At 44.0% G+C, this 25,338-nt stretch overlaps 1 protein-coding gene across 1 annotated transcript in view; it reads right to left on the bottom strand.

Moving 5' to 3' along the window:
* The window catches only part of LOC115124438 (contactin-5-like), a 653,850-nt gene extending 630,458 nt beyond the window's left edge, over positions 1-23,392 (bottom strand). Inside the window, 1 exon segment of the mRNA XM_065024146.1 lies at positions 22,958-23,392. The gene's annotated coding sequence lies outside the window, so the exon portion shown is untranslated.
* Between the last annotated feature and the right edge of the window lie 1,946 nt (positions 23,393-25,338).

The following is a 25,338-nucleotide window of genomic DNA, read 5'->3' as shown; positions in this document are numbered from 1 at the left end:
TGAAACTGCCCTGATGGACAGCCCAGATCTATAGTGGTGAAACTGCCCTGATGGACGGCCCAGATCTATAGTGGTGAAACTGCCCTGATGGACAGCCCAGATCTATAGTGGTGAAACTTCCCTGATGGACAGCCCAGATCTATAGTGGTGAAACTGCCCTGATGGACAGCCCAGATCTATAGTGGTGAAACTGCCCTGATGGACAGCCCAGATCTATAGTGGTGAAACTTCCCTGATGGACAGCCCAGATCTATAGTGGTGAAACTGCTCAGGTTCAAAGACAAGGAGGACATTCCCAGGAGAACCAAGTGCCTGAAGGGAACGAACATCTTCAACAATGACGACTTCTCTGAAAAGGTTTCTCCTCAAAAGAAAGGAACTGCTGACACGACTGATTGAAGAGGTATGATCAGCTGGTCGTTCACCCCCCCCCCCCCCCCTCGTAGTCCACTGATTTACATGTGTTTCACCTAACCTCATGACCAAAAACACACGTTTCTCTAAATGTCAGATCCCTCTGAAGTCTTCAGTGGTGTTATGTGGACTGTGTCAATGTGCAGTCCACAGGAAGCGCCCCCCTATTGATAAAACTAACACAATGTATGGTTGTATAAGACATGTGGAACTGTTTCTGTTGATTCTCTGGAGTCTTCCTGTGTATCTCTCTTAGTTAGGCAGGATATCAACTCTGATATCATGGTCTTATTTATGAAGCCAAGGATATCAACTCTGATAACATGGTCTTATTAATGAAGCCAAGGATATCAACTCTGATAACATGGTCTCTAACCCGTTAGATATTAATGAAACCAAGGATATTAACCCTGATAACATGGTCTTTAACCCATTAGATATTAATGAAACCAAGGATATCAACCCTGATAACATGGTCTTATTAATGAAACCAAGGATATCAACTCTGATAACATGGTCTCTAACCCGTTAGATATTAATGAAACCAAGGATATTAACCCTGATAACATGGTCTTATTAATGAAGCCAAGGATATCAACTCTGATAACATGGTCTTATTAATGAAGGCAGGGATATCAACTCTGATAACATGGTCTTATTAATGAAGCCAGGGATATCAACCCTGATAACATGGTCTTATTAATGAAGGCAGGGATATCAACCCTGATAACATGGTCTTATTAATGAAGCCAAGGATATCAACCCTGATAACATGGTCTTATTAATGAAGCCAAGGATATCAACCCTGATAACATGGTCTTATTAATGAAGCCAAGGATATCAACCCTGATAACATGGTCTTATTAATGAAGCCAAGGATATCAACCCTGATAACATGGTCTTATTAATGAAGCCAAGGATATCAACCCTGATAACATGGTCTTATTAATGAAGCCAAGGATATCAACCCTGATAACATGGTCTCTAACCCATTAGATATTAACGAAACCAAGGATATCAACTCTGATAACATGGTCTTATTAATGAAACCAAGGATATCAACCCTGATAACATGGTCTCTAACCCGTTAGATTTGAATGAAGCCAAGGATATCAACCCTGATAACAATTTGTAAGTCGCTCTGGATAAGAGCGTCTGCTAAATGACTTAAATGTAAAATGTAAATGTATGGTCTCTAACCCATTAGATATTAATGAAGCCAAGGATATCAACTCCGATAACATGGTTGTCACGCCTTGGTCTTAGTATTTTGTGTTTTCTTTAATTATTTGTTCAGGCCAGGGTGTGACGTGGGTTTATTGTGTTGTGGTGTGTTTTGTATTGATGTTTAGTAGGTATTGGGATAGCGGCTGAGTAGGGGTGTCTAGAGTAGGCTTGGCTGCCTGAGGCGGTTCTCAATCAGAGTCAGGTGATTCTCGTTGTCTCTGATTGGGAACCATATTTAGGTAGCCTGGGTTTCACTGTGTGTTTTGTGGGTGATTATTCCTGTCCGTAGTGTCTTTGTTCCTGTTGCTGTATTAGTTGACAAGTATAGGCTGTTTCGGTTTTCGTTACGTTTATTTGTTTTGTAGTGTTTGTGTTTATTTCGTGTTTCACGTTTGTTTGATTAAACATGGATCGCAATCTACACGCTGCGTTTTGGTCCGATCCTTATTCTACCTCTTCGTCAGAGGAGGAGATAGAAGAGAGCCGTTAAAATGGTCTTATTAATGAAGCCAAGGATATCAACTCTGATAACATGGTCTTATTAATGAAGCCAAGGATATCAACTCTGATAACATGGTCTTATTAATGAAGCCAACGATATCAACCCTGATAACATGGTCTTATTAATGAAGCCAAGGATATCAACCCTGATAACATGGTCTTATTAATGAAGCCAAGGATATCAACCCTGATAACATGGTCTTATTAATGAAGCCAACAATATCAACTCTGATAACATGGTCTCTAACCCGTTAGATATTAATGAAGCCAAGGATATCAACTCTGATAACATGGTCTTATTAATGAAGCCAAGGATATCAACCCTGATAACATGGTCTTATTAATGAAGCCAACAATATCAACTCTGATAACATGGTCTCTAACCCGTTAGATATTAATGAAGCCAACGATATCAACTCTGATAACATGGTCTTATTAATGAAGCCAAGGATATCAACCCTGATAACATGGTCTTATTAATGAAGCCAAGGATATCAACCCTGATAACATGGTCTTATTAATGAAGCCAAGGATATCAACCCTGATAACATGGTCTTATTAATGAAGCCAAAGATATCAACCCTGATAACATGGTCTTATTAATGAAGCCAACGATATCAACCCTGATAACATGGTGTTTAAAGCATTGGATAATAATGATTGTGTTTGTCGAGATTGAAATTTCCTGAAATTGAAGTCTATCGTTTGTGATGTTAAGCAATTTAAGAACCCGTACGGCAGTTGATCTAATAACAAGACAACCGTATTTTCTACCTTTCAGTTGAACGTTCACAGTCTTCCTAAAAACCACCTTGTTCATGATCTGTTTTCTCTCAGTCGTGATTGGTCCATTGTTGCCTTTTCAGAAAGCTGGTTGACTGAAGAGACAATCTTTAACACGTCTCCGTATAATGTGTTTCACCACTGGAGAACATCAAGTGTGGGAGGAGGAGGGTCCGTTTTGGTTCATAAACGTTTTCAATTCTTTGTAAGAGAGGACCTCACACTTACATCTGATAACATTGATGTTGAATCTCTTCTCATAGAAATTCCCTCCTGTTCATTTCTTGGTGGTAAAAAAGTGGTAATTGGATCCATCTATCGGCCACCCGACTCTGACATTGGTATTTTCATTGATATGTTTGCCATCAACCTTGGATTTGATTAATAATTCAGATAAAATGTGTTTTCGATTGGATGATTACAACAAACGTATTTAAAGTTTGTTGTAACATTTGACTTGTTGAATACTTTATACTCCATCTATCTGTATCTCCTCATCTATAAGCACACAGAGTGACCCGTTCATCTGTATCTCCTCATCTATAAGCACACAGAGTGACCCGTTCATCTGTATCTCCTCATCTATAAGCACACAGAGTGACCCGTTCATCTGTATTCCCTCATCTATAAGCACACAGAGTGACCCGTTCATCTGTATCTCCTCATCTATAAGCACACAGAGTGACCCGTTCATCTGTATCTCCTCATCTATAAGCACACAGAGTGACCCGTTCATCTGTATTCCCTCATCTATAAGCACACAGAGTGACCCGTTCATCTGTATCTCCTCATCTATAAGCACACAGAGTGACCCGTTCATCTGTATCTCCTCATCTATAAGCACACAGAGTGACCCGTTCATCTGTATTCCCTCATCTATAAGCACACAGAGTGACCCGTTCATCTGTATCTCCTCATCTATAAGCACACAGAGTCACCCCGTTCATCTGTATCTCCTCATCTATAAGCACACAGAGTGACCCGTTCATCTGTATCTCCTCATCTATAAGCACACAGAGTGACCCGTTCATCTGTATCTCCTCATCTATAAGCACACAGAGTGACCCCGTTCATCTGTATCTCCTCATCTATAAGCACACAGAGTGACCCGTTCATCTGTATCTCCTCATCTATAAGCACACAGAGTGACCCGTTCATCTGTATCTCCTCATCTATAAGCACACAGAGTGACCCGTTCATCTGTATCATCTGAGTGACCCGTTCATCTGTATCCTCATCTATAAGCACACAGAGTGACCCGTTCATCTGACCATTCATCCTCATCTATAAGCACACAGAGTGACCCCATCTGTTCTATCTGTATCTCCTCATCTATAAGCACACAGAGTGACCCGTTCATCTGTATCTCCTCATCTATAAGCACACAGAGTGACCCGTTCATCTGTATCTCCTCATCTATAAGCACACAGAGTGACCCGTTCATCTGTATCTCCTCATCTATAAGCACACAGAGTGACCCCGTTCATCTGACACCCTCATCTATAAGCACACAGAGTGACCCGTTCATCTGACACCCTCATCTATAAGCACACAGAGTGATCCATCTATAAGTTCATCTGATCACCCTCATCTATCTATAAGCACACAGAGTGACCCGTTCATCTGACACCCTCATCTATAAGCACACAGAGTGACCCGTTCATCTGACACCCTCATCTATAAGCACACAGAGTGACCCGTTCATCTGTATTCCCTCATCTATAAGCACACAGAGTGACCCCGTTCATCTGACACCCTCATCTATAAGCACACAGAGTGACCCCTTCTATAAGCTGACACCATCTCATCTATAAGCACACAGAGTGACCCGTTCTGATCTGTATTCCCATCATCTATAAGCACACAGAGTGACCCGTTCATCTGTATTCCCTCATCTATAAGCACACAGAGTGACCCCGTTCATCTGACACCCTCATCTATAAGCACACAGAGTGACCCCGTTCATCTGACACCCTCATCTATAAGCACACAGAGTGACCCGTTCATCTGTATTCCCTCATCTATAAGCACACAGAGTGACCCCGTTCATCTGTATTCCCTCATCTATAAGCACACAGAGTGACCCCGTTCATCTGACACCCTCATCTATAAGCACACAGAGTGACCCGTTCATCTGACACCCTCATCTATAAGCACACAGAGTAACCCCGTTCATCTGACACCCTCATCTATAAGCACACAGAGTGACCCGTTCATCTGTATTCCCTCATCTATAAGCACACAGAGTGACCCCGTTCATCTGACACCCTCATCTATAAGCACACAGAGTGACCCCGTTCATCTGACACCCTCATCTATAAGCACACAGAGTGACCCCGTTCATCTGACACCCTCATCTATAAGCACACAGAGTGACCCCGTTCATCTGACACCCTCATCTATAAGCACACAGAGTGACCCGTTCATCTGACACCCTCATCTATAATCACACAGAGTGACCCCGTTCATCTGACACCCTCATCTATAAGCACACAGAGTGACCCGTTCATCTGTATTCCCTCATCTATAAGCACACAGAGTGACCCGTTCATCTGTATTCCCTCATCTATAAGCACACAGAGTGACCCAGTTCATCTGACACCCTCATCTATAAGCACACAGAGTGACCCCGTTCATCTGACACCCTCATCTATAAGCACACAGAGTGACCCCGTTCATCTGACACCCTCATCTATAAGCACACAGAGTGACCCCGTTCATCTGACACCCTCATCTATAAGCACACAGAGTGACCCCGTTCATCTGACACCCTCATCTATAAGCACACAGAGTGACCCGTTCATCTGACACCCTCATCTATAAGCACACAGAGTGACCCGTTCATCTGACACCCTCATCTATAAGCACACAGAGTGACCCTGTTCATCTGACACCCTCATCTATAAGCACACAGAGTGACCCTGTTCATCTGACACCCTTATTCACCATATTTTACAAATTCTTTGAATAATGTGGCTAATACAGGTATACTGTATTCTGACATTTCTGACAACTTTCCAATTTCCCACTTCTCTTTGGCAGCTGGACATGAACAGATGGGAATGATTAGTAGCATTAAGGGTAGAATATTTAACAAAAGTAATTATGAACACTTTAAGATGTTGATTGATGATATTTCATGGGGACATTTGCTGCTTACCAGACTTCCCTCACATCTTTCAATTGTGTTTTTCACCAATGCTTTCCCTTAATTAAATCCTTTGAGATTTAAGCAGATGGATTCTAGAAACCTTGGTTTACAACCTGTCTCAAAACAATCCTCAGTTAAAAACATTTTCTCACAAATCCCTCTCCCCTGAATTCTGCAATTACAAAAAGTGTAATGTGGAAAATGATCAATCAACTGTTGAATAAGAAAACGGTATCTAATGTTGGAATCGGCTAAACTTTGATCATTGAGGTAGTAAATGAATGATAGGAAATTAAAGAGACTGGGTTATGTCAGAAGTTAATGGTACTCTTAAGAAAATCTGTGGATTAGATGAAGGAGGGGTTGAGGTCAGGAGGTGAGGACAGATTATTTTAAGGCAGTAATAAAGGTTTGTTATCCTGTTACTCTCTTTATTAGCTTCCTGTTAAACCATAAACTGTAAGGATTGGAGAGGAGGAGTATTTTAAGTAGGATGTATATAACTGCGATGTGAGAAATGTTTTGCTGTCTGATTACAGCTGTACAGAACCTTTGGGAAGAATTAAACTTGGTTAAAGCTTCTCTAGTGTCAGTGAGTTATTTACTCTGACAAATATTCCATCTCAATGTATTGTTGGAAATAAGACCTGATGTTATTTCCTGATGTTATTTCGTGTGAATTTAATAACTTTTTTGTGAACGTGGGTTCCTCTCTATCAAAGAAAATAGAGAAAACTGGTGGAGTTTGATCTTCCTGATGCAATGGAGGTGATGGAGGTCATAGGTAACTTAAAGATATCAGCAGCTGGTCATGATGAGATTGGTCACTCTTTGGTGAAATCACTTCCTCGTTTACTGACCCGCTAATGTACAGTTCCAGTCAAAAGTTTGGACACACCTATTCATTCAAGCATTTTTCTTTATTTTTACTATTTTCTACATTGTAGAATAATAGTGAGGTCATCAACACTATTAAATAACATCATGTAGCAACCAAAAAAGTGTTAAACAACTCCAAATATATTTTATATTTGAGATTCTTCAAATGATCTACCCTTTGCCTTGACGACAACTTTGCACACTCTTGGCATTCTCTCAACCGGCTTCACCTGGAATGCTTTTACAACAGTCTTGAAGGAGTTCCCACATATGCTGAGCACTTGTTAGCTGCTGTTCCTTCACTCTGCAGTCCAACTCAAACCAAAACCATCTCGGGTGATTGTGGAGGCCAGGTCATATGATGCAGCACTCCATCACTAATTGTCTGACTGGTTCCAGATAAACAACTTATCTTTAAATGTTAAAATCCAACTTTATAGTATTCACTAGTAAGAATAAGAAATATTGTTCAAAAAAAGAGCCATGACCTCAATTGGTAGGAATGAAATTAAACAAGTCACATCCACTAGATTCCTCAGAGTTTTAATAGATGACAAGTATTCCTGGAAAGATCACATTCAGTCTGCAGTAAAGTGATGAAATCTGTTGGTGTCATCAGAATAATTTGTAGTATTGTCTGGGCCAGTGCATATACCTCCTACCTACACAATGTACTCATTATACAAAATAAATGTGCAAGACTAGCCACCTCTAATTACCTGGCTTCTTCTGCACCTTTGTTTAACTAGTTGCTCCTACCCTCTACTTTTTTGAACATTTTGTTAAAAATCGCGCAACATTTCAGCGCCCTGCTACTCATGCCAGGAATATAGTACGTTCATATGGTTAGAATGTGTGTATAGGAAACCCTCGGACGTTTTTAAAACTGGTTAAATCACGACTGTGGCTATAACATAACGTGCGTTACATCGGAAAGCGCAGGAAAACCTGATCACAGAAAATGGAAATAAATATCCTTGCGCCACTTCCAGCAATTGTTAACAGTGAGCCGAATTAGATAAGACCGAGCATTCAACTCCCACAGCATCCCCATGTAGTCGAGTATCTTGTGAATTTAATCCTCTTTGATTCTTGGTTGAACCGAAAGAGGGGCACAACGTACCTCCGGTCTCCGCCCAGATCATTCCGGAAGAGCTCTCTCCTGAAATTTTTTCCAAGACGACAGCTAATGATATGTACATCGCCTACGGATGATTTTTATCGCTTATTAACGTTTACTAATAGCTAAAGTAGCATTACAAACGTATTCATGAAGTGTTTTGTGAAAGTTTATCGTCTACTTTTTGAATTTAAAAAAATGACGTTACGTTGTGAAATCGCTGTTTTTTTTTTCGTTTATCACACAGTCTACATATAACGATATCTTGGCTTTATATGGCCCGATTTAATCGAAATAAAGACCCAATAGTGTTTATGGGACATCTAGGAGTGCCAACAAAGAAGATGGTGAAAGGTAATGACTGTTTTCTATTTTATTGTGCGGTTTGTGTAACGCCGAAATGCTAATTATTTTGTTTACGTCTCCTGCTGTGCTTTTCTGTTGTAGTGTATTGGTGCATGCTATCAGATAATAGCTTCTCATGCTGTCGCCGAAAAGCATTTTAAAAATCTGACTTGTTGCCTGGATTCACAACGAGTGTAGCTTTAATTTGATACCCTGCATGTGTATTTTAATGAACTTTTGAGTTTTAACTAATACTATTAGCATTTAGCGTAGCGCATTTGCATTTCCAGAGCTCTAGTTGGGACGCAAGCGTCCCAGGTAGAGGTAAGAGGTTAAGAAACACAATATCCTGTCTATTTAGGGCATTAATGTACACCAATTATCGTCTACAATTCGTCTACAAATACTCATATCTCCCAGACAGTTGACCTAAAACCTTCAATGGATTCTTCCACGTTAATTCTGAAATCGATCTATACAACCCAAGACACTGCATAACCTCCACCTTCCCCACTGCCGCACCTCACATGGTCAAATCTCTATCAGATACAGAGGTACCATACTCCGGAATTCTTATCTTCACATTGCCAAAACATCATCATCCCTCAATAATTTCAGGCGAAGACTGGGGGGTTCAGCCTGATGAACCAAACTACTCAGTAATCTCCTCCATGAAGACTGGGGGTTCAGCCTGATGAACCAAACTACTCAGTAATCTCCTCCATGAAGACTGGGGGTCAGCCTGATGAACCATGAAGACTGGGGAGTCAGCCTGATGAATCAAACTACTCAGTAATCTCCTCCATGAAGACTGGGGGTCAGCCTGATGAACCAAACTACTCAGTAATCTCCTCCATGAAGACTGGGGGTCAGCCTGATGAACCATGAAGACTGGGGGTTCAGCCTGATGAACCAAACTACTCAGTAATCTCCTCCATGAAGACTGGAGGTCAGCCTGATGAACCAAACTACTCAGTAATCTCCATGAAGACTGGGGATCAGCCTGATGAACCAAACTACTCAGTAATCTCCATGAAGACTGGGGATCAGCCTGATGAACCATGAAGACTGGGGAGTCAGCCTGATGAACCATGAAGACTGGGGGTTCAGCCTGATGAACCAAACTACTCAGTAATCTACTCCATGAAGACTGGAGGTCAGCCTGATGAACCAAACTACTCAGTAATCTTCATGAAGACTGGGGATCAGCCTGATGAACCAAACTACTCAGTAATCTCCATGAAGACTGGGGATCAGCCTGATGAACCATGAAGACTGGGCGTCAGCCTGATGAACCATGAAGACTGGGGGTCAGCCTGATGAACCAAACTACACAGTAATCTCCATGAAGACTGGGGATCAGCCTGATGAACTAAACTACTCAGTAATCTCCATGAAGACTGGGGATCAGCCTGATGAACCAAACTACTCAGTAATCTCCATGAAGACTGGGGATCAGCCTGATGAACCAAACTACTCAGTAATCTCCATGAAGACTGGGGGTCAGCCTGATGAACCAAACTACACAATAATCTCCATGAAGACTGGGGATCAGCCTGATGAACCAAACTACTCAGTAATCTCCATGAAGACTGGGGATCAGCCTGATGTACCAAACTACTCAGTAATCTCCATGAAGACTGGGGATCAGCCTGATGAACCAAACTACACAGTAATCTCCATGAAGACTGGGGATCAGCCTGATGAACCAAACTACTCAGTAATCTCCATGAAGACTGGGGATCAGCCTGATGAACCAAACTACTCAGTAATCTCCATGAAGCCTGGGGATCAGCCTGATGAATCAAACTACTCAGGAATCTCCATGAAGACTGGGGATCAGCCTGATGAACCAAACTACACAGTAATCTCCTCCATGAAGACTGGGGGTCAGCCTGATGAACCAAACTACTCAGTAATCTCCTCCATGAAGACTGGGGGTCAGCCTGATGAACCATGAAGACTGGGCGTCAGCCTGATGAACCAAACTACTCAGTAATCTCCTCCATGAAGACTGGGGGTCAGCCTGATGAACCATGAAGACTGGGGAGTCAGCCTGATGAAGCAAACTACTCAGTAATCTCCTCCATGAAGACTGGGGGTCAGCCTGATGAACCAAACTACTCAGTAATCTCCTCCATGAAGACTGGGGGTCAGCCTGATGAACCATGAAGACTGGTGGGTCAGCCTGATGAACCATGAAGACTCGGGAGTCAGCCTGATGAACCATGAAGACTGGGGTTCAGCCTGATGAACCATGAAGACTGGGGATCAGCCTGATGAACCATGAAGACTGGGCGTCAGCCTGATGAACCATGAAGACTGGGCGTCAGCCTGATGAACCAAACTACTCAATAATCTCCTCCATGAAGACTGGGGGTCAGCCTGATGAACCATGAAGACTGGGGAGTCAGCCTGATGAACCATGAAGACTGGGGGTCAGCCTGATGAACCATGAAGACTGGGGAGTCAGCCTGATGAACCATGAAGACTGGGGGTCAGCCTGATGAACCATGAAGACTGGAGGTCAGCCTGATGAACCATGAAGACTGGAGGTCAGCCTGATGAACCATGAAGACTGGGGAGTCAGCCTGATGAACCATGAAGACTCGGGAGTCAGCCTGATGAACCATGAAGACTCGGGAGTCAGCCTGATGAACCATGAAGACTGGGCGTCAGCCTGATGAACCAAACTACTCAATAAATCTCCTCCATGAAGACTGGGGGTCAGCCTGATGAACCATGAAGACTGGGGAGTCAGCCTGATGAACCAAACTACTCAGTAATCTCCATGAAGACTGGAGGTCAGCCTGATGAACCAAACTACTCAGTAATCTCCTCCATGAAGACTGGGGATCAGCCTGATGAACCAAACTACTCAGTAATCTCCATGAAGACTGGAGGTCAGCCTGATGAACCAAACTACTCAGTAATCTTCTCCATGAAGACTGGAGGTCAGCCTGATGAACCATGAAGACTGGTGGGTCAGCCTGATGAACCATGAAGACTCGGGAGTCAGCCTGATGAACCATGAAGACTGGGGGTCAGCCTGATGAACCATGAAGACTGGGGATCAGCCTGATGAACCATGAAGACTGGGCGTCAGCCTGATGAACCATGAAGACTGGGCGTCAGCCTGATGAACCAAACTACTCAATAATCTCCTCCATGAAGACTGGGGGTCAGCCTGATGAACCATGAAGACTGGGGATCAGCCTGATGAACCATAAGTAATCTTGGGAGTCAGCCTGATGAACCATGAAGACTGGGGGTCAGCCTGATGAACCATGAAGACTGGAGGTCAGCCTGATGAACCATGAAGACTGGGGGTCAGCCTGATGAACCATGAAGACTGTTTTTTCTGGTGTCAGCCTGATGAACCATGAAGACTTGGGCTCAGCCTGATGAACCATGAAGACTGGGCGTCAGCCTGATGAACCAAACTACTCAATAATCTCCTCCATGAAGACTGGGGGTCAGCCTGATGAACCATGAAGACTGGGTGGTCAGCCTGATGAACTGTTTTACTCAGTAATCTCCATGAAGACTGGAGGTCAGCCTGATGAACCAAACTACTCAGTAATCTCCTCCATGAAGACTGGGGATCAGCCTGATGAACACACCTGCACACTGTTTTTTCTGGTAATCTCCATGAAGACTGGAGGTCAGCCTGATGAACCAAACTACTCAGTAATCTTCTCCATGAAGACTGGAGGTCAGCCTGATGAACCATGAAGACTGGGCGTCAGCCTGATGAACCAAACTACTCAGTAATCTCCTCCATGAAGACTGCAGGTGAGCCTGATGAACCAAACTTCTCAGTAATCTCCTCCATGAAGAACTGGGGATCAGCCTGATGAACCAAACTACTCAGTAATCTCCTCCATGAAGACTGGGGGTCAGCCTGATGAACCATGAAGTTTTTCTGGTGGGTTTGATGAACCATGAAGAAGCCCTTGGGCTTCCAGTCACCTGATGAACCTGCACACTGTTTTTTCTGGTGTGGTTTTCATGCACACACCCATTGTTTACTGGGCTTCAATTACACTGTTTTTTCTGGTATAATTAGTAGGTTTTGTTATCTGTTTAAACAAACCTTTGGTATGTTTGTATTGATGTATGTTGTTTTTTCTGGTGTGGTTTTCATATAAGCCCTTGGGCTTCCAACACACCTGCACACTGTTTTTTCTGGTGTGGTTTTCATATAAGCCCTTGGGCTTCCAACACACCTGCACACTGTTTTTTCTGGTGTGGTTTTCATATAAGCCCTTGGGCTTCCAACACACCTGCACACTGTTTTTTCTGGTGTGGTTTTCATATAAGCCCTTGGGCTTCCAACACACCTGCACACTGTTTTTTTCTGGTGTGGTTTTCATATAAGCCCTTGGGCTTCCAACACACCTGCACACTGTTTTTTCTGGTGTGGTTTTAATATAAGCCCTTGGGCTTCCAACACACCTGCACACTGTTTTTTCTGGTGTGGTTTTCATATAAGCCCTTAGGCTTCCAACACACCTGCACACTGTTTTTTCTGGTGTGGTTTTCATATAAGCCCTTGGGCTTCCAACACACCTGCACACTGTTTTTTTCTGGTGTGGTTTTCATATAAGCCCTTGGGCTTCCAACACACCTGCACACTGTTTTTTCTGGTGTAGTTTTCATATAAGCCCTTAGGCTTCCAACACACCTGCACACTGTTTTTTCTGGTGTGGTTTTCATATAAGCCCTTTTTTCTGGTGTGGTTTTCAGGCTTCCAACACACCTGCACACTGTTTTTTCTGGTGTGGTTTTCATATAAGCCCTTAGGCTTCCAACACACCTGCACACTGTTTTTTCTGGTGTGGTTTTCATATAAGCCCTTGGGCTTCCAACACACCTGCACACTGTTTTTTCTGGTGTGGTTTTCATATAAGCCCTTAGGCTTCCAACACACCTGCACACTGTTTTTTCTGGTGTGGTTTTCATATAAGCCCTTGGGCTTCCAACACACCTGCACACTGTTTTTTCTGGTGTGGTTTTCATATAAGCCCTTGTGCTTCCAACACACCTGCACACTGTTTTTTCTGGTGTGGTTTTCATATAAGCCCTTAGGCTTCCAACACACCTGCACACTGTTTTTTCTGGTGTGGTTTTCATATAAGCCCTTGGCTTCCAACACACCTGTTTTTTTCTCATTTGTTTTTATCTGTATTTTTGTCTATTACTGTTTTCTTTGGTGCAAATAAATGTATGAATAAAAAAAAGACATTATTACGATTAATATGCTGAGCCCAAATGAGTGTTTGTGACGCTAGGTGATCCTCAAGACATGCTGGATGGGTAGCTTATAACAACATGTGATCTGGAGAAGCTCTCTCTTCGTTCTCCCTAAGGCCCCATTATCTCTCTGAAGTTCCATTATATCGCCAAGGTCCCATTATCTCACTGAGGTTCCCTTATCTCCCATTATCTCCCCGAGGTCCCATTATCTCCATGGGGTCCTATTATCTCCCATTATCTCCATGATGTCCCATTATATCCATGATGTCCCATTATCTCTCATTATCTCCCTGAGATCCCATTATCTCCCAGGGGTCCCATTATATCCACGAGGTCCTATTATCTCCCATTATCTCCCCGAGGTCCAATTATATCGACAATGTCCCATTATCTCCCAAAGGTTCCATTATCTCCCATTATCTCCCGAGGTCCCATTATCTCCCATTATCTCCCTGAAGTCCCATTATCCCATCTCAGTGAGACACTGTTACACACAAACACACCAGCATGCACACAAACACACACACACACACACACCACCACCCATTCTTGTCACTGTGAGGACACTGTTTTCCTCCATTATCCCAAGGTGTAGGCTTCACTGCATTGTCTCTTTCAATTAGATATGAACCCAAGCCTGTTGGCCCAAGTCAATATCTCTTCTTATTAAGAGAACGAGTTTTGCGGGTGAGGCAGTATCTTATAAAAACACTCTCATGAATCCATGTCAAATTCTAAATGAGTTGACCTTGAGGATAATTTCATAGTGATAACAGAAAAACAATGATACCACAATCGTTATTCTGTTGAGTTGTCTTGATACCATCATTACAGAACTGCATCTCACTCGTTCTGCAGAAAACTCAACGGGCTATTCCGCTCACAGGAGTTCAATTAAGGTAGTTTGGGAGAGTGAAACACTGAGTGATTACAAGGTAAATGGACTACTAGGGTAGACTTGTGTGTAAAAGTCTCATATATATATATACTGATCAAAAATAGGAATGCAACAATTTTACTGAATTAAAGTTCACACGAGGAAATCCGTTCATTCAATTCATTAGGCCCTTATCTATGGATTTCACATGACTGAGCAGGGGCCACTGGGGAGCCAGGCCAATCAGGATGAGTTTAAACCCACAAAAAAAGCGTTATTAAAGAGGGAAAGGTCAGTTTCATCAGCTGTCTAGGTGGCTGCTCAGTTTCATCAGCTGTCCAGGTGGCTCCGCTCTTTCACTGGCTTCCAGGTGGCTGCTCCGTTTCATCAGACCAGGTGGCTGCTCAGTTTCATCAGCTGTCTAGGTGGCACCTCACTATCAGCTCCAGGCTCTGATCAGGCCCTCACCCAAACAAGGTGGCTGCTCAGTTTCATCCACCTCTGGCTGCTCAGTTTCATCAGCTGTCCAGGTGGCTGCCCAGTCAAAACTGTCCAGGTGGCTGCCCCCCAGTTTCAACAAACTCCTAGGTGGCTGCTCAGTTTCAATCAGCTGTCTAGGTGGCTGCTGAAACCATCAGCTGTCTAGGTGGCTGCTCTAGTTTCATCAGCTGTCCAGGTGGCTGCTCCAGTTTCATCAGCTGTCCAGGTGGCTGCTCAGTTTCATCAGCTGTCTAGGTGGCTGCTCAGTTTCATCAGCTGTCCAGGTGGCTGCTCAGTTTCATCAGCTGTCTAGGTGGCTGCTCAGTTTCATCAGCTGTCTAGGTGGCTGCTCAGTTTCATCAGCTGTCTAGGTGGCTGCTCAGTTTCATCAGCTGTCTAGGTGGCTGCTCAGTTTCATCAGCTGTCTAGGTGGCTGCTCAGTTTCATCAGCTGTCCAGGTGGCTGCTCAGTTTCATCAGCTGTCTAGGTGGCTGCTCAGTTTCATCAGCTGTCTAGGTGGCTGCTCAGTTTCATCAGCTGTCTAGGTGGCTGCTCAGTTTCATCAGCTGTCTAGGTGGCTGCTCAGTTTCATCAGCTGTCTAGGTGGCTGCTCAGTTTCATCAGCTGTCTAGGTGGCTGCTCAGTTTCATCAGCTGTCCAGGTGGCTGCTCAGTTTCATCAGCTGTCTAGGTGGCTGCTCAGTTTCATCAGCTGTCTAGGTGGCTGCTCAGTTTCATCAGCTGTCTAGGTGGCTGCTCAGTTTCATCAGCTGTCCAGGTGGCTGGGCTCAGACAATCCTGCAGGTGAAGCAGCCGGAAATGGTCCTGTGCTGGCGTGGATACATGTGGTCTGCGGTTGTGAGGCTTACTGCCAAATTCTCTAAAACGACATTGGAGGCGGCTTATGGTAGAGAAACACTAAATTCTCTGGAAACAGCTGTGGTGAACATTCCTGCAGTCAGCATGCCAATTGCATGCTCCTCAGTACTTGAGACATCTGTGGCATTGTGTCGTGTGGCAAAACTTCACATTTTAGAGTGGCCTTTTATTGGTATATACACTAGGCTATGTGTGGGTTGTATTAGTATATACACTAGGCTATGTGTGGGTTGTATTAGTATATACACTAGGCTCTGTGTGCATGCTTAACATCAGGGGTCTCCAACCTTTTCTAGCACGAGAGCTGCACATTTCTTTCTAGCTTTCAAATAGGTCCATTCTTCTCCTCTCCCCTGCAACTCTTCCTTGGTCCTTAGAGAGGAAGTAGGGCACTATGTTGTCAACTCTTCCCCTGGTCCTTAGAGAGGAAGTAGGGCACTATGTTGTCAACTCTTCCCTGGTCCTTAGAGAGGAAGTAGGGCACTATGTTGTCAACTCTTCCCTGGTCACTAAATTTCCCCTCTGAAAGTAGGGCACTATGTTGTCAACTCTTCCCCTGGTCCTTAGTCAGCAAGTAGGGCACTATGTTGTCAACTCTTCCCTGGTCCTTAGAGACAAGTAGGGCACTATGTTGTCAACTCTTCCCATTTTAGAGAGGAAGTGGCACTATTATTGTATATTCCCTGGTCCTATGTGGGTTGTATGTTGTCATCTTCCCTGGTCTATGTGTAGGGTATGTTGTCAACTCTTCCCTCTCTGTAGTGAGGCTCTGTCCATGAAGTAGGGCACTATGTTGTCAACTCTTCCCTTCCTTAGAGAGGAAGCTGGGCACATTTCAACTCTTCCCCTTGTCCTTCAAATAGGTCACATTCTTGTCAACTCTTCCCCCTTAGAGAGGAAGTAGGGCACTATGTTGTCAACTCTTCCCCTGGTCCTTAGTGTACTAGAGGAAGTAGGACACTATGTTGTCAACTCTTCCCTGGTCCTTAGTGTACTAGAGGAAGTAGGGCACTATGTTGTCAACTCTTCCCTGGTCCTTAGTGTACTAGAGGAAGTAGGGCACTATGTTGTCAACTCTTCCCTGGTCCTTAGTGTACTAGAGGAAGTAGGACACTATGTTGTCAACTCTTCCCCTGGTCCTTAGAGAGGAAGTAGGGCACTATGTTGTCAACTCTTCCCCTGGTCCTTAGAGAGGAAGTAGGGCACTATGTTGTCAACTCTTCCCTGGTCCTTAGAGAGGAAGTAGGGCACTATGTTGTCAACTCTTCCCTGGTCCTTAGAGAGGAAGTAGGGCACTATGTTGTCAACTCTTCCCCTGGTCCTTAGAGAGGAAGTAGGGCACTATGTTGTCAACTCTTCCCTGGTCCTTAGAGAGGAAGTAGGGCACTATGTTGTCAACTCTTCCCCTGGTCCTTAGTGTACTAGAGGAAGTAGGGCACTATGTTGTCAACTCTTCCCTGGTCCTTAGTGTACTAGAGGAAGTAGGGCACTATGTTGTCAACTCTTCCCCTGGTCCTTAGAGAGGAAGTAGGGCACTATGTTGTCAACTCTTCCCCTGGTCCTTAGAGAGGAAGTAGGACACTATGTTGTCAACTCTTCCCTGGTCCTTAGAGAGGAAGTAGGGCACTATGTTGTCAACTCTTCCCCTGGTCCTTAGAGAGGAAGTAGGGCACTATGTTGTCAACTCTTCCCCTGGTCCTTTCCCCTGGTCCTTAGAGAGGAAGTAGGACACTATGTTGTCAACTCTTCCCTGGTCCTTAGAGAGGAAGTAGGGCACTATGTTGTCAACTCTTCCCTGGTCCTTAGAGAGGAAGTAGGGCACTATGTTGTCAACTCTTCCCCTGGTCCTTAGAGAGGAAGTAGGGCACTATGTTGTCAACTCTTCCCTGGTCCTTAGAGAGGAAGTAGGGCACTATGTTGTCAACTCTTCCCCTGGTCCTTAGAGAGGAAGTAGGGCACTATGTTGTCAACTCATCCCTGGTCCTTAGAGAGGAAGTAGGGCACTATGTTGTCAACTCTTCCCTGGTCCTTAGAGAGGAAGTAGGGCACTATGTTGTCAACTCTTCCCCTGGTCCTTAGAGAGGAAGTAGGGCACCATGTTGTCAACTCTTCCCCTGGTCCTTAGAGAGGAAGTAGGGCACTATGTTGTCAACTCTTCCCCTGGTCCTTAGAGAGGAAGTAGGGCACTATGTTGTCAACTCATCCCTGGTCCTTGTACTAGAGGAAGTAGTATTGTCAGTCAATTTACTTGGTAATATACTGGTTCATAAAATCAGATTTTTTTTCTTGCAAATTCTGTTTCTCTGTTTTATTTTTCCTGCTTTTAGACTCTTTTAGTTTTTCACTCTCTAAATTACAAGTGTTCTTAGAGAAACAACTAAATGGGATGTTTACAAGTGTTCTTAGAGAAACAACTAAATGGGATGTTCACAAGTGTTCTTAGAGAAACAACTAAATGGGATGTTCACAAGTGTTCCTAGAGAAACAACTAAATTTGATGTTTTGAGTTGATATCAATAATTACACATTTTGATGTTTGAGTGTAATTTCCTTTTAATTGTGCATCTGGCCCTTTAATTGTGCATTTAGCGAGTGAGGAACGTGCCATATAACGTGCTGGTATAGCTATGGTCCTGTATTGCTGCTGCTCGTTTCATGGCAAAGTTTACCAAAAACATATAATAGATACAATTTATATATTTTATATCATTCAGTTAACATTTAATTGAGAAGGTTTTGGGGAAAGTATTTCTGCCAACCCACAAGACGGTTATAACATCAATTGGCTACACACGGAGTGTTAGACAAACACGCGCACCACACAGACAGACAGGGGCAATATTGCTGGAAACTAATTGGCAGATATTGTGTCAGGTTTGGCTTTTTAAGCCAATAGCGTCTAACCAGGGGTGGGATAATATCAATGTTGCTTTGATAAGATAATAGCTGGTATCTTGTGGTGTCTGATACTTGTGAGATTTGTTTATATGACAGTTTGCATGTATTTTCAGAATAGTTTGGAGAGCTACTCATAGGTGGGCTGTGAGCTACTGGTATCTGGCGATCGACCTGCTGGGCACCCCCCGCTTCACACCATCCAGTCAATCACACTCAATTCTAAGACATTCTGAGCCACAGGTAACGACTTAACATTCCTCTAAACTCATTCCACTTTGGAGGGAAATATACACACAAAAAAAACACTAGATCATATTTACATTTTCCTCAAATGTGAGTTTCACCACTGTAGTAATACTCTGGACCCCAAAACATGTTTGAGCTTCAACACTGCAGTAAGTTTGAGACCATAATTTAATGATAATATTTCCTAAAACACACAAGGCAAGAAGAAAGTGGATTTAAATGCTGGAAAGTAATTTGCAAACAGCATCTGCTGTGAGCCAGACGGATTTACTCCCTAACATGGAACTGATGGCGACAACCTCTATAGACTCATAATAACCTCGGCGTGCGTCCCAAATGGTAAATAACGGTGAAATAAAATGTAAACGATGAAAAATGGCACCCTATTCCCTAGGTCACCATTTACGTTCTGTGACAACACAAAGGTACTTTCAAAGGCGCATAAAACCCATTCCGTATTCAGACCACATGCACAACACGGACCCTTCAAAAAACATCTCCGTCTGAGAAATGTCTGGGAAACTAAGGAGGTTTAATTGCAGAACTGTGAACATCAAAATAACAACGGACATTAAGAAAATTATAATGATATATGAGTTGACAGAAACCTTATAGCCTTATCAGCCCAACTTAGATTAAGGGGTGAAGGGTCAATGATAGGAGGGAGCTGAGAGCATCAGGGAAAACCGCCAAGAGGTGCCTGACACACGAGATACAGCACAGGGATTTACTCAACGGCAGTGTCTGTTGCTTTGTAGATAACTCTATACAGAAATCATTGACCATTTTAGACTCCTTGTTATCAAAATATGACAGTGTCACCAGAAAAGCACCCCCACACCGTAACACCTCCTCCTCCATGCTTCACGGTGGGAAATACACATGCAGAGATCATCCGTTCACCCAGACCGCGTCTCACATCGACACGGCGGTCGGAACCAAAAATCTCCAATTTGGACTCTAGACCGAAGGACAAATTTCCACCGGTCTAATGTCCATTGTCCATGTTTCTTGGCCCAAGCAAGTCTCTTTTTCTTATTGGTGTCCTTTAGTAGTGGTTTCTTTGCAGCAATTCGACCATGAAGGCCTGATTCACACAGTTTTCTCTGAATAGTTGATGTTGAGATGTGTATGTTACTTGAACTCTGTGAAGCATTTATTTGGGCTGCAATTTCAAAGGCTGGTAACTCTAATGAATTTATCCTCTGCAGCAGAGGTAACTCTGGGTCTTCCTTCCTGTGGCGGTCCTCATGAGAGCCAGTTTCATCATAGCGCTTGATGGTTTTAGCGACTGCACTTGAAGAAACTTTCAAAGTTCTTGAAATGTTCCCGATTGACTGATATTCATGTCTTAAAATAATGATGGACTGTTGTTTCTCTTTGCTTATTTGAGCTGTTCTAGTGTGAACTTGGTGTTTTAACAAATAGGGATATCTTCTGAATACCATCCCTACCTTGTCACAACACAACTCAAACGCATTAAGAAGGAAAGACATTCCACAAATGAACTTTAACAAGGCACACCTGTTAATTGAAATGCATTCCAGGTGACTACCTCATGAAGCTGGTTGAGAGAATGCCAAGAGTGTGCAAAGCTGCCATTATGGCAAAAGGTGGCTATTTGAAGAATCTCAAAATTAACATATATTTTGATTTGTTTAAACCTTCTTTGGTTACTATATGATTCAACATGTGATATTTCATAGTTTCAATGTCTTCACTATTATTCTACAATGTAGAAAATAGTCAAAATGAAGAAAAACCCAAGTCCAGGGTGTAGTCTAGGATGTAGTCCAGGGTGTAGTCTAGGGTGTAGTCCAGGGTGTAGTCTAGGGTGGTCTAGGGTGTAGTGTAGGGTGTAGTCCAGGGTATAGTCCAGGGTGTAGTCCAGGGTGTAGTCCAGGGTAGTCTAGGGTGTAGTCCAGGGTGTAGTCTAGGGTGGTCCAGGGGTTTATAGTCCAGGGTGTAGTAGGGTATAGTCCAGGATATAGTCCAGGGTGTAGTCCAGGGTATAGTCCAGGGTGTAGTCCAGGGTATAGTCCAGGGTATAGTCCATGGTTGTAGTCTAGGGTGTAGTCCAGGGTGTAGTCCAGGGTGTAGTCAGGCTGTAGTCCATGGTCCAGGGTACAGTCCATGGTGTAGTCCAGGGTGTAGTCCAGGGTATAGGCCAGGTGTAGTCCAGGGTGTAGTCTATAGGGGTGTAGTCCAGGGTATAGTCCAGGGTAGTCAGGGTATAGTCCAGGGTATAGTCCATGGTTGTAGTCTAGGGTGTAGTCCAGGGTGTAGTCCAGGGTGTAGTCCAGGGTGTAGTCCAGGGTACAGTCCATGGTGTAGTCCAGGGTGTAGTCCAGGGTATAGGCCAGGGTGTAGTCCAGGGTGTAGTCTAGGGTGTAGTCCAGGGTATAGTCCAGGGTGTAGTCCAGGGTATAGTCCAGGGTGTAGTCCAGGGTATAGTCCAGGGTATAGTCCATGGTTGTAGTCTAGGGTGTAGTCCAGTTTGTAGTCCAGGGTGTAGTCCAGGCTGTAGTCCAGGGTGTAGTCCAGGGTACAGTCCATGGTGTAGTCCAGGGTGTAGTCCAGGGTATAGGCCAGGGTGTAGTCCAGGGTGTAGTCTAGGGTGTAGTCCAGGGTATAGTCCAGGGTGTAGTCCAGGGTATAGTCCAGGGTGTAGTCCAGGGTATAGTCCAGGGTGTAGTCCAGGGTGTAGTCCAGAGTGTAGTCCAGGGTGTAGTCCAGGGTGTAGTCCAGGGTATAGTCCATGGTTGTAGTCTAGGGTGTAGTCTAGGGTGTAGTCCAGGGTATAGTCCAGGGTGTAGTCTAGGGTGTAGTCCAGGGTATAGTCCATGGTTGTAGTCTAGGGTATAGTCTAGGGTATAGTCTAGGGTGTAGTCCAGGGTGTGTCACAAATAGAATAACAGCACCATGCGTCTCTGGGCTCAATTCTACATTGACCAAGTATTTCAATGCAACCTACACTACAGAGGGAAAAGTGAGCATTGTAATCCACCTTCCCTGTAGGGAAATGGCCACTCTAAACTGGCTCTGACTGGAGGACCTAAGAGCAAGACATCCACTGAAGGGACTGAATCCAGCTTTCAGTGAATGGTCACACACACACACACACACACACACACACACACACACACACACACACACACACACACACACACACACACACACACACACACACACACACACACACACACTCTCTCTCCCTCTCTCTCTGTGTAAATGCTGGAAGCAAGCAATGAATAACAAAAGCCAGGCAACTCTTTTGTGGCCAGTCTTACTACTGCTCAGCAATATGTGGGTTTTGGCTGTAAAAATACTTATATTGCTATTGCAGCAACTATAAATTGAGGCGAATCGGAAAGAAAGGTGTTCATTATTGTTTTGGCCAAATACAAAAACAGAGAGAAGACAAAAGGCTCTAAATAACTGATCTGAGAGAGGGCTAAATGCACAATGCCAGTCTGTAGCATATCCACTTTCAATAAATAACTGCAGTGTAATAGCTGTCACACGTTATATACCATTGTAACTAAATAGACGGCATGACGCAACATCTTGTCTTTTGCTGTAAAAACAGTGATATTATATTCTTACTATCTTATTTAGAAGAGAAAAGCAACCTGTTATGTAAGACTTATATTTATTGAGATGAAGCATTAAGGAAATTCATATTATTATTATGATTATGTTGATGATGATGATGATAATGTAACAGGCTACCTGAAGTCTTTAGCAGTTTGATGCAACGATTTCAGTAACTTGTCTCTCCCAGAGGAGCGCGTGCCTTACCGTGAAAGTCCCCGCTCCTATAATCCACAGCTGTAAACCCCACTCTCATCCCTCACAAAGCACCGTAAAAACATTTCAAACAAATCTCAATTACTCACCGCCAAATGCACGGAACAGGCAGGATTTTCCTTCGTAATATCACGTTGTTATCACTCCGTCCAAGATAATCTAGCCGTAAACAACCAGTCTCCGCCGCCCCCGAACAACCGAATGGCACAGAGGAGCTTGATTCCAAAACGGTCCTTTTTGTTCCTCAGTCTCTCTCTAAACGATGAGACGACGATGTGAATTATACATCCTTGGCGCCCTCCGTTGTGTCTGGTGTCAATATATCCGTTGTCCGTTGCTTTCTGTAGGACTTCACCTTTGCCTTCACTTCGGGAAACCTTTCCGCCCGTTACCGAACGGGTTCGGCTGTTGACTTCGAGCGTCTGCTTGGCTCAGCAGCTTCTGTTCTGCATAGCGCGCAGCCCCGTTCTAGAGAAAGAAGGACTGAGCCCCCATCCCCTAATTCCATCCCACCTAGCAGCTTGTGTCTGGGAACTTCATGCTGGATAAATACACAGCCCTGAATGTGAAGGTCTCCTGCCTCTTCCCGATTAGCATCGCTGAAACGTACAATTTTCCGTAAGCTATTGTAGTCTTAGTTGAGACACTAGCTAGTAGTGAGTTGTCCAGCAGTGTGGATGTCATGTCAAGAGATATGTGGATGGATGACTTAACAAATTGATTACAAATAGATGACTGTCAAAGTGTAGGCCAGGCTACCGTGTCTCACAGCGGATGTAGGGGATCGGTAGGCAGAATAATTTCCAATAATAGTAGGATTGATTTGGATATTGGTTACGACTGTATTCATTTGCTCAAGACCAAAGAAAAAAGGGGGAAATATTTTACGAGAAAATGCAGTCTGGCTCACTGTCACTTTGCACTTAAGTTGTTGCAAAAAAACACTTTGTCCCAAACTTGACTTTATTACTGTACACAGTGGCGGTTCTAGCTTGTATGGCTCCCTGGCGCCCCCCCCCCCTCGTCAACAAAAAAAAACTGTAATTTTTATTCAGACATTTGGAACAAAACAAATAAATAATCATAACATTTAAAACTATATAAATATAAAAAAAATACACACAAAATGAAGACTGGTAAATATCAGAAAGAAGTACCAGAGACAAATAGAAACACAGTGTAGCGTATACATACATATTATACAGAGAATCCAATTATTACACCCTATTGCAAACAAAAAACATCACATGAAACTCAATGGCAGAAATCCTATATCACACAAATAGAATAACACACTTTTAAAGAAGAGAGCCTGATTATTACACTATTGGTACTTCAAACAAGAAACACACAAACTAAATTGCACAACTAATTGCATTAGTACTGTACAAAGTTGGAGGTGCTGTAACGGCTTTCTAATGGTGAAGGAGAGTCGGACCAAACTGCAGCGTGTCTATTGTGATTCATCTTTAATAACCAAACGTAACACACAACAAAACACTAACACTACAAAACGAAAACCGAAAACAGCCTATACAAGTGTCTACTAACCTCTAACCAGGACATCAAGACACACAGGACAATCACCCACAATACAACCAAAGAATATGGCTGCCTAAATATGGTTCCCAATCAGAGACAACGGTAAACACCTGCCTCTGATTGAGAACCACTTCAGCAGCCATAGACTCTCCACCCCACTAAGCTACAATCACACTATACACACATTCCAAAATCCCAAGACAAAACACACCACAATACAAAAACTCTATGCCACACCCTGGCCTGACCCAATACATGAAGAAAACACAAAATACTTAGACCAGGGCGTGACAGAACCCCCTAAGGTGCGGACTCCCGAACGCACCTCAAAACAAATAGGGAGGGTCCCCTGTCCATGGGCTTCCAGAGGGGACGTGGACCCCACTGAGGTCAAGTCCTCTCCTCGCGTCCCTGGATAGTCCACCCTCGGGCCATGGCCAGTAGTCCTCACCCAGAAACCCACTGGATTGAGGAGCAGATCGGGACTGAGGGGCAGCTCGGGACTGAGGCAGCTCGGGACTGAGGGGAAGCTCAGGAGTGAGAGACCTCGGGAGTCAAGAAAGCCTGAGAGGAACCTCCTAGAGGAAGCTCAGGCTGAGGAAGCTCAGGAGTGAGAGGAATCTCAGGCAGGTCAATGGATCTACCAGATCCTGGCTGGCTGGTGGTTCCGAGATGGGCTGACTGACCCTGGCTGGTGGCAATCCTGGCTGACTGGCGGATCCTGGCTGACTCGCGGATCTGGCAGATCCTGGCTGACCTGGCGGATCTGGCAGATCCTGGCTGATCCTGCTGACTAGCGGATCTGGCAGATCCTGGCTGACTGGCAGACCTGGCTGACTCATCCTGACAAGCGGATCTGGCTCCCTGACCTCAGGCTTCCAGAGGGATCTGGCAGATCCTGGCTGACTGGCGGATCCTGGCTGACTAG

The sequence above is a fragment of the Oncorhynchus nerka genome, linkage group LG11 (genome assembly GCF_034236695.1).
Source record: "Oncorhynchus nerka isolate Pitt River linkage group LG11, Oner_Uvic_2.0, whole genome shotgun sequence".
NCBI classification, from domain to species: Eukaryota; Metazoa; Chordata; class Actinopteri; order Salmoniformes; family Salmonidae; genus Oncorhynchus; species Oncorhynchus nerka.
The sequence above is the reverse complement of the archived record's forward strand: the minus strand, read 5'-3'. Positions and strand labels throughout refer to the sequence as shown.